The sequence below is a fragment of the Lathyrus oleraceus genome, chromosome 3 (assembly GCF_024323335.1).
Source record: "Lathyrus oleraceus cultivar Zhongwan6 chromosome 3, CAAS_Psat_ZW6_1.0, whole genome shotgun sequence".
Taxonomy (NCBI): Eukaryota; Viridiplantae; Streptophyta; class Magnoliopsida; order Fabales; family Fabaceae; genus Lathyrus; species Lathyrus oleraceus.
In genome coordinates this window covers 7,702,016-7,711,854 of record NC_066581.1, presented here as the reverse complement: position 1 = coordinate 7,711,854, position 9,839 = coordinate 7,702,016, and positions in this window count along the sequence as shown.

Here is a 9,839-nt window from a genome sequence, read left to right as displayed (position 1 = left end):
ACCATATTTTGTGAATACTTCTAATTGGTTAATCTAACTCACTCAAATGTGTTTCTTTTGTGGCTCCATGCCCACTTCTTAATCAAATTTTTTATAACCTTTAGCTATTAGGTTTGAGTTATCCTTGTGGTAGATATAATACTCACCTTTGTCCTTAGTGATCGAATTGTAAGACTTTCATGCTTATTATAGGGTTAACCCCTCACTAGCATGTCGAAGCTATTCTCACATGGTGGACTTGTGGTTTTTCAGGTCGAGTTTTCTCCCTTTGATAACAAAATACCTTAAGGCTTTTAGACCAATCAATCCACTCAGTGTTTCGAAATCTTTTAGCCGAACTATGAGGTTTTGATCCTTATCTTTCATGAGAGGGTACGTAGGCAATGGGTTCATCCATCCAAACACAAAAATGTAAATAAACTTGTATATTCTTTTCTCATCTCTTCAATCATGTTTGCACAAACTAATTTCATAAACAATAACCTTTACAACAAGCGTGAAAAGGGCTCCCTAGGAGTACCTAGGATGTTGTGGGTGCCTAACACCTTCCCATGACATAACCAACCCCCTTACCCAGATCTCTGTCTTTTACTAGTTTTGTTTGTAAAACTTTATAGGTTTTTGCTCGCTTTCTAACCATTCCTTTGGATAAATAGAAGTGCGGTGGCGACTCGACTTTGTATGATTTACCTTGGATCTAGTTAATATTTCCAATGGTAACGAATACACCGCTACACTTGGTAGTCTCAAACCAACTCACACAAGTCCCAACCCTAGGGTAAGGAACCAAGATGCTATGATCCTTAAGGCAAAATGCAATGAGGAATGATATGATGCCATGGGGGATCTTAGGGTCAAAATTAGGGTCTTACAGTACCTACAAATCACATCTTTATAATCTCAAATGCTCTTGGAAGGCTCATATTTCCTATTGGAACCAAGCTTAATTTTGATTATGGAAGATTCATGTTTGAACAAATTGTCAAACATGCTTCCACAAATGCAGTGAAGCTGCCCATAACTTTTCCCTCAATAATTTGTGGGATAATCCTAAGCCAGCAATCTGGAATACTGAGCATAAGTGATATCCCTAGTAGAAGAAAAACCCCATTGTCAGTTTATTATAAATTATTTGAAGGCAGTCATGTCAATGACATTGTCATAACATCTGCTGTAAAGAAGTCGGCCTCTCAAGGCGGTTTGATTGCTGAACTGAAAGAGACCTGTAAGGAATTGGAGACTGGGATAAGGGTGGCTAAAGCTAGGAAAGAAGCTCTAGAGGTTCTGATTAATAGCTTGGAGCAAGGAGATATGGATAATTTTGGTCAAGCCAAGGAAACAGATGCCTACACCTCAAGTGAGAGGTCTGAATCTCAAGATAAATCAAGTGGCAGTTCTGGGTCTGAAGCTGATGACAATGCTAGCTTCTATGACTGAGTATTGGTAAAGATTGTTCCTGTAAGACCCCAATTTTGACCCTAAGATCCCTCATGGCATCATATCATTTCTCATTTGCATTTGCCTCAAGGATCATAGCATCTTAGCTCCTTTACCCTAGGGTTGGGACTTTTGTGAGTTGGTCTGAGACCACCAAACATGCTTGAGTTGTATATTATTGCTTTTTTTATTTTGTTTACAAACCAAAAGCATAAAAATATGTCACTAACTTTGTTTTGAAGCTTGAGCAATCATGTGATCCAAGGCTCCTAGGAGGCCCCTATGCTCATTAAGGTGGCCAGATGAAAGTGAAAGCAAGCATGACAATGGTTACCAAAGCTATCAATCATCATATATGCCTCCCAAGTATCTCAATTTGTCAATTTGATCAAGATAAACCAAAGGGCTTGAGGATTGTTTCCCAAGGAAACCCTAATTCAATTATGCATTGACTATGCCTTGCTCATGAAGCAACCTCAACCCATGATCAAATACAATCAAGGGAAGTTCTTTCATTCATAATTTTATGCATATATTTTCCTATGTGAGTGTCCTCAATCATTCATTCATCAAGATTTGAAATTTGGACTTGAGAAGTTGATCAGTCAATTCATTTGACTATTTTGAAATCCAATGAGACCTAACTTTTGATGTGTTTGTCAAATTAAGATTACCCCAAGATAAACAATTCTCTTAAGAACCATATGAACAACTTTCATGTTCACAAAAAATTTATTTGAAGCTTGGAAGGTCATCATTCATTTCAAAACATTATAGGTCATTATGACTGAAACCCTAATTTTAGGTCAACTTCCCAAGGACCTAACTCACTCATTTTTCATGATTTTGAGGTGGGACCAAGTGAATTGGAAATTTTAAGATGTCTACTTAAAATGTTATGTTGGACAAAATTTCATAATCCTAAAATAAATACATGTGATAATACAAAACATTATAGGTCACTTTGGACCAAAGTCATTGAAATGTGAAAAAGTCCAACTTCAAGTGCCCATAACTTTCTCATCAAAATTCCAAATGATGCAAAATTTAAGTCCAAATTGATTTTCTTGGAAATATATACAACTTTTATGTTGAAGGTTTTGTCATTTCATACTTTAATCATTGAAACAGAAGGGCTTGAAGTTGGTCCATTTTGGCAAAATTTCCATATACATGTTTTGTACCTTGAACTTCATGACCAGTTTTCAATATTTTCCCAACTCCAAATGGATTTTTATTCAACATAACATTTGTTCCTTATGTCAAGACCTTTCCAACCATTACCCACATGCCTATGTTTCAATTATGCAAATGGCATTTTCGAAGAGGAGAAGTTTTGTGATCATTTATGGAAACCGTGTTGAATCTTTGTGCATAAGCTAGTATCATGAAATCTGCACGTCCAAACCATTTCACTTACATCTCAGCTTGCATTTTGCATTGCATTTGGGCCTCCCATGCGCCTGTACAGACCCATGCATGGAGGACCCGACTTCACATGCACACGAGTTTCTTCATGGCTTGCATCATCCTTGCCTATAAATAGAAGGCTGCATTCACTTCAAAATCCAACCTCAAGGCGCCTGAAATTCTGTAGAAGTGAAATACAAACCCTCACTCAAAGGAATTTTGATTTTTCTCTCATTTTTTCAAGTTCAATTTTCAACTTCATTGGTTGATCTTTGAACTTCAATTCCTTAGCCTAGCTTCTTTGTTACCTCAAGAGCAAGCTGCATCAAAGAGTTGGAGTAGATCAAGCCTTGTAAAGCTGCACTTTAAAGGTTGTTGTTCAAACTGTTTTCATTCGAAACTCCTTTGATATTGATCATTTCTTGCATTGCTTGGTACCTCTGAAGTCCTCATGTGAGAGGCAATTGATTTGTGCATTTAATTTTGTGAATTGAGTAAGTTCAGTTTGAACACCACAATTTTCCATCTCAGATTTCTCTCTCTATAGAGATCTTGAGTGGAAACCAAGGGTACAGGGGTGATGTACATCACCCCAACTTTCTAATGATGTATGGATCGTGCAAAATGATGAAGGTTTGAAAACCTGCAATTTTTGGCCGGAACGGTGAGTCTCGCCGGAGAAGACGGTGGTTTCCACCACCGTCCCCACGTGGATGAGTTCATGGCCATTGGATCCTTGTTCCCAGATCTAATCTTGGCCCTTAGTTATTATGACTTTATTAAATGCTTTGTGTTTCGCTTTGATTGGATCCACACCATGAGCGTGTGCTTATCAGCCACTTGATGCGCCACGTCAATTAATGAATCAAGATCAGACGCTCCATGATTTTTCTAATTTCTGATTTTCCATTTTTATTTCTTTAATTCCATTTTATTTTAAAAATTCATAACTTCTTTATTTGGAATCACAAAAATATGGGACCAATTGCAAAAAAAATCTCTTAAATTCTAGTTTCTAAAAATGATTTTTAATTATTTTTGTGATTCCATTTAATATTTTTTGTGAATTATTTCATTTCTGTTTATTTTTAATTCATTTAAAATACTTTCCAATATTCAAAAATGCCAAAAATATTTTCTTAACATCTTTGAATGATGATGAATCTATGAAAAATATTCTCATCAATTTCTTAATTGATTTGAGATTTAGTTGAGATTTTAGTTCAATTATGTTATTTTTCTTCATTTTTAATTGTTTAAAATTAGTTTCTGTTTTCAAAAAATGATGAAATTTTTTGTCAAACCTTGTTTAACCATGTTGAACTTATGATGATCCAATTGGACTTTTCCAAGTTGATTTGAATTGAATTTGAAGTTTGACCTTTATTTGTTTATTTTAATTCAAGTATTATTTTAATTCCAAAAAAATACCAAAAATATTTTTATTGTTTCTTGACTTCTAAACTTCATCTCACTTCTGTTTACCATTGATTGATGTTGATTCCATTCATTTTTGGTCAATGTATTTTGCTTATGTCATTTGAATTTCAATTACGTACATTCCATTTCTTCTTCTCCTTCTTTTTTTTTCTTTCTTTTTTGATCAATGAGTTAATGATTGGTGGTTAGCCTTGACATATGAGGGGCTTAACCTTCTTTGATTCAAATCAAATTCATTTTGATCAAAGATCAAGTGAGTTGCTTTGCATTAGAGATAGGTTGCTTCTTGGTCAAGCAAAAAACCTAAATCCATACAAGATCATTCTTCTTTTCTTTTGGCATGGCAAGTTGTAGGAGCTTGGCTTACTAGTCATGGTCTCTAACTTGTGTTTGTTGTCTATAGTTTTATTGACCGACCTCAGATAGGTGTGACTACTACATTAGTCCACTTACGATTGCTTAACATAGCGCTAAATTGCCTTATGGAACACTAACACTAACTATTAATCACTAACTTTTAATTCAAGCATTTAATTCTTGCAATTTACTTTAATGCAATTTAATTTCTTGCTCATTAATTCATTTGTTTTTCCCCTTTGCTCACTTGAGCTCATGTTTATGTTAATGCAATTTGCCTTTTGCTCACTTGAGCACATTATTGTGTATATACTATTGCCTTGTGCTTGTTTTGTTTTTTTGTATGTGTAAACCCAATGCAAATGGAGAAAGGACTTAGATTTAGGACCTTGCCTATGCTAATGGAGTTTCAAGAGAAACTAGGCCTCATGCCTTTATAATGCTATATATGTTGAAGAGCAACTAGGCCTCATGCCTTTAGAATGCTTAATCTTGAAAGATGACATTGAAAGGACCCCTAATTCTAAACTCACTCTTGTCCATTCTTTTATTTGCATTGTGGAACTTTTTGATTTGTGTGTTCTTGTGTGATAGGGATCCTAAACTTGAGCCAATTAAAAGAACCATTGTCATGGACATCCAAGATAAGAGATACAAAAGCCAATTGGAAGATTCCTTGGAGCTTGATTGATATTTGCTTGATTGCTTGAGTCATTTGCTTATTGTTTGCTAAATCCAAAGGAAATGAGCAACTTGGATCATCTTTATGATCTCAAGAAGGGAACTCCAAGTGGTTTTATTTATCTTCCCTCATCTTTTCATGTTTAGGATATAGCCATTCTCTTCTTCTCTCCATTCTAACCCAAACCAAACTTTTGTGCAAATATTAACATTGTTTTCAAAATTAGAAACCTAGGCACTATGCCTTTGATTTTTTTTTTCAAACTCTTTTCATAATACTTATTTTGAATTGAATCTTAAGTCAACTTTGACCCTATTTTGTGAATACTTTTCATTTGTAAATATAGCTCACTCAATTGTTTTTATGGTTCCAATGACCATTTGTGTTAAAGCTTTTCATAAACATTAGCTATTAGGTTTGAGTTATCCTAGAGATTGATATAATACTCACTTGTATCCTTAGTGATGGACTATAAGTCTTCCATGCTTATTATAGGGTTAACCCCTCACTAGCCTGTTGAAGCTCTCCTCACATGGTGGATTTGTGGTTTTAGGTTGAGTTTTCTCCCTTTGATAACAAAATACCTTAAGGCTTTTGACCAATCAATTCACCAACTTCTTTTTTGAGATTTTTACCCTGAACTACGAGGTTTTGATCCTATTCTTTTTTTAAGATGGTACGTAGTCAATGGGTTTATCCATTCAAACACAAAAATTGTAAATAACTTATATATCCTTTTCTCATCTCCCCAATCATGTTTGCACAAATATTTTCACAAATACCAACCTACCTTACAACATTTGTAAAAAGGGCTCCCTTAGAGTACTAAGGATGTTTTGGGTGCTTAAAACCTTCCCATTGCATAACCAACCCCCTTACCCAGATCTCTGACATTTTTATTAGTTTTTGAATTGATAAAACTTCTCGGTTTTTGTTCGCTTTCTAACCTTTCCTTTGAATAAATAGAAGTGCGGTGGCGATTCGACTTATATGATTTACTTTTGATTTAGTCAATAAATCTAAAGGTAACGAATACCCCGCTACAAAAAAGTGGCGACTCTACTGGGGACCATTTGCCTAGTGGGTTTTGCCTACTTTTCACTTTTGTTGTATTGTATGTTTATATTATTTGTGACATATTTTTTGTGCAAATTTGGGATGACTGTATTGTTTGTAATGTATGAATTACTTGATATATCAATTCCTTGTGTGCTTGGTGGTCTCTTATGAGATGAGTTCTATACTCGAACTCGAGTGCACTTATGATAGGAGAATGGCATAGTCTTGTTGACTTGTGTGGAGTTATTCCTTAGCAAGTTGACTTGCAAGCCCATTCACTTGGTGGAGATTATGTTGGGATCAATAATGTCACACAAGTAGTCGTGGTTAGGCATTACTCTTTCCAATATATGCCTTAGAAGCCAAAGACCTTAGATTACCTAGCCCATCTTGGCCTATTTTAGGACGTAGTGTGAAGGTCGTTCAAGTGTAAGATTTGATATGATTGTTATGCGATACTACACTCATAAGAGTCTCTCTTGAGAATATTTTTGGAATACGAGTAGTCGTTTATCCGATAATATCCGAAAGATGGGATGATGACTATGGAAACCTCTTGTAGAACATGATTGTCAGGTTTAACCATAGTACATTCCTTTTGGGTGGTTCTTAACCGATACTCCATGCGCGTGACTTGCAACAAACCCTTGATTCGCGGTTGATCCGTTCTCGTATATCCTTAATATCAATGGAACTTGGGTGTTGATAAGGTGTAAACCATAATCCACCAAAATGGATGGTTGATATTAAGGATAACTTGATCCATCCCGTGACCTTTGTATGGTGTGTTTTGCTTGATCCTTGAGTGTGATTGTTGCATCCATGCATTCATGCATTCATACACATCCATATCATCAACAATGAGAAAATTTTCAAGGAACTTAAGAGGTCTATTTGCAAATTTTCAGACATGGATAAGCAAAGAAGGAATACGAAGAAGTACAGTTTCAGACAACCCGACTTGAAAGAGTTAAGGAGTTTGACATCCTATGTATTAGATCCCTTGGAGTTCAAAGCTCGTCATGGGAAGCTTTTGTCTATTCTTGCTACTCAAATGGATGAAGGTCTGATGAGTGTGTTGGTGCAGTTCTATGATCCTTTGTACCGTTGCTTCACTTTTCTGGATTTCCAGCTTTTGCCTATGCTTGAGGAGTATGCCTATCATGTGGGTATACATATTCTAGATCAGTTACCGTTCATTGGCTTGAAGAGAGTTCCTTCTTCTCAAGAGATTGTTGATCTATTACATATAGATGAAGCTGTTATTGGTGCTCATATGACTACAAAAGGTGGAATTCAAGGTCTCCCATCTGATTTCCTCATTGCTCAAGTTACTTTGTTTGGGAAGTCCATCAGTGAGGACGCCTTTGAAGCCATATTTATACTTCTCATCTATGGGCTAGTGTTATTCCCCAACATCGACAATTTTGTGGATGTGAACGCTATTAGGATTTTCTCTACCCTTAATCTCGTTCCGACTCTGTTGGGTGACACTTATTTCTCTTTGCATATGAGGAATTCAAAGGGTGGTGGTACTATTGTGTGTTGTTTGCCTCTGTTGTACAAGTGGTTTATTTCGCACTTGCCACAGACACTCGCCTTCAAGGAGAACAAAGGATGTCTACGGTGGTCCACGAGACTTATGTCTCTCACTAATGATGATATCTTTTGGTATAACCACGTATATGATGGCGTGTAGATTATTGACTCTTATGGTGAATTCTCCAATGTGCCTCTTCTTGGTACGTGTGGTGGAATTGACTACAACCCTGTTTTGGCACGTCGTCAGCTTGGGTTCCCCTTAAAGGATAAACCTAATAACATTCTGTTAGAAGGTGTGTTCTTTCAAGAGGGTAAAGATCCCTAAAACTTGAAGGGCAGGATAGTCCACGCTTGGCGAAAGATTCATAGGAAGGGAAGGAAGGAGCTTGGTTCGAAGAATTGTATTGCTTTGGAACCCTACACCTCGTGGGTAAGGAGGAGAGCTTCTGAGTACCGTATGCCCTATGACTATCCAAGACCTACACCTATGGTTATGGTTGGGCCTTCAACCCTCCCTAACCAAGGAGTAGAGGAGTTGAGAGATGAAGACCGTTTACGCGCTTGGGTCCGTGAGCGAGAGAAGCTACTTCAGCGACTTAGAGATAAGGATACATTGATAGAGTTTCTGAAGCATCAGGTTATCGACGAGCCTGATGATGTGGTTACTTCTCTTCTTCCTCAGTCTTCCAGGTTTTGGAAGAGGAAGTATGATCGACTCGCCAAGGAGAAGGCAGATATGAAGGAAGCCTATGAGAGAGAGGTGAAGAGGCTTCGTGCAGCTTATCTTCCGGTCTCGAGAGCTTTAGACGATTGCTTCTAGGGTTCCGTAGGATGTTTATTTTCCTTCTCTTTTGTATTGTATTTGGTTACCAAGATTGTACTTCTTTGGTGTAAATTTTTTTCCAGATATTATTGATATGATTATTCCATATATGTCTAAATGATTAATATTTCCAAATATTCGCAAATAGAGCTCTAAAGTTCCTCTGATTAAAAAATAAAATCATATGCACAAGCATTGCATGCATCATGTGCATAAGCGGGTTTTGTTCCAGGGCTTCTTGTTCAGTGGTCTAACTCTGTGATCTTCATTTATTTTGAAGACAAGCTGACGCACCGGTACTACACCAGATCCAACTCATCAAAGCTAATGGATCACCTCGAGAAAGAAAACAGAGAACTCAAGGAGGAAGTGGCAAGATTGACTACCCTGATGGAGTCATTCTTGGCCGCTCAAAGCCAGTCTTCTCCAACGCCTTCAACTCATCCCCAGAGGACGGTCATTTCAGAGGTTGCTTCCTCTACCGTGCCTGCTGCCAGTGCTCATTTTGCTCTGTCTGCTATGCCAGCCGGGTTTCCCTGGGGGATGCCCGCTAATTTTGTTCTAGAGGGTCTCGCCCCAACATTTGCTTCTCTGCCGGCATCTAGCCCGGTCCTTGTTGTGCCACCTCCAGTTGTGCATACTTTGCCGAGAGTAGATGACACCATTTATCACTCTAAGCCATCTGAGGGCCCAGATGTCTACGAGAAAATGGACGCTATGAATGATCAATTCCTTGAGCTGCGCAAGGAACTTAAAACTCTTAGAGGGAAGGACCTCTTCGGCAAATCTGCTGCTGAGCTATGCCTCGTACCTAATGTCAAGATTCCTGTCAAATTCGAAGTGCCTGACTTTGAAAAGTACAAAGGAAACACTTGCCCGCTCAGCCATCTTGTGATGTATGCACGCAAGATGTCGACTCAGACCAACAATGATCAACTCCTGACCCACTACTTCCAGGACAGCCTGTCCGGTGCCGCTTTGAGATGGTACATGGGTCTGGATAGTGCGAACATCCTCTCCTTCAACGACCTTGGCGAAGCCTTCGTCAAGCAATACAAGTATAATATTAATATGGCTCCCGATAGGGAC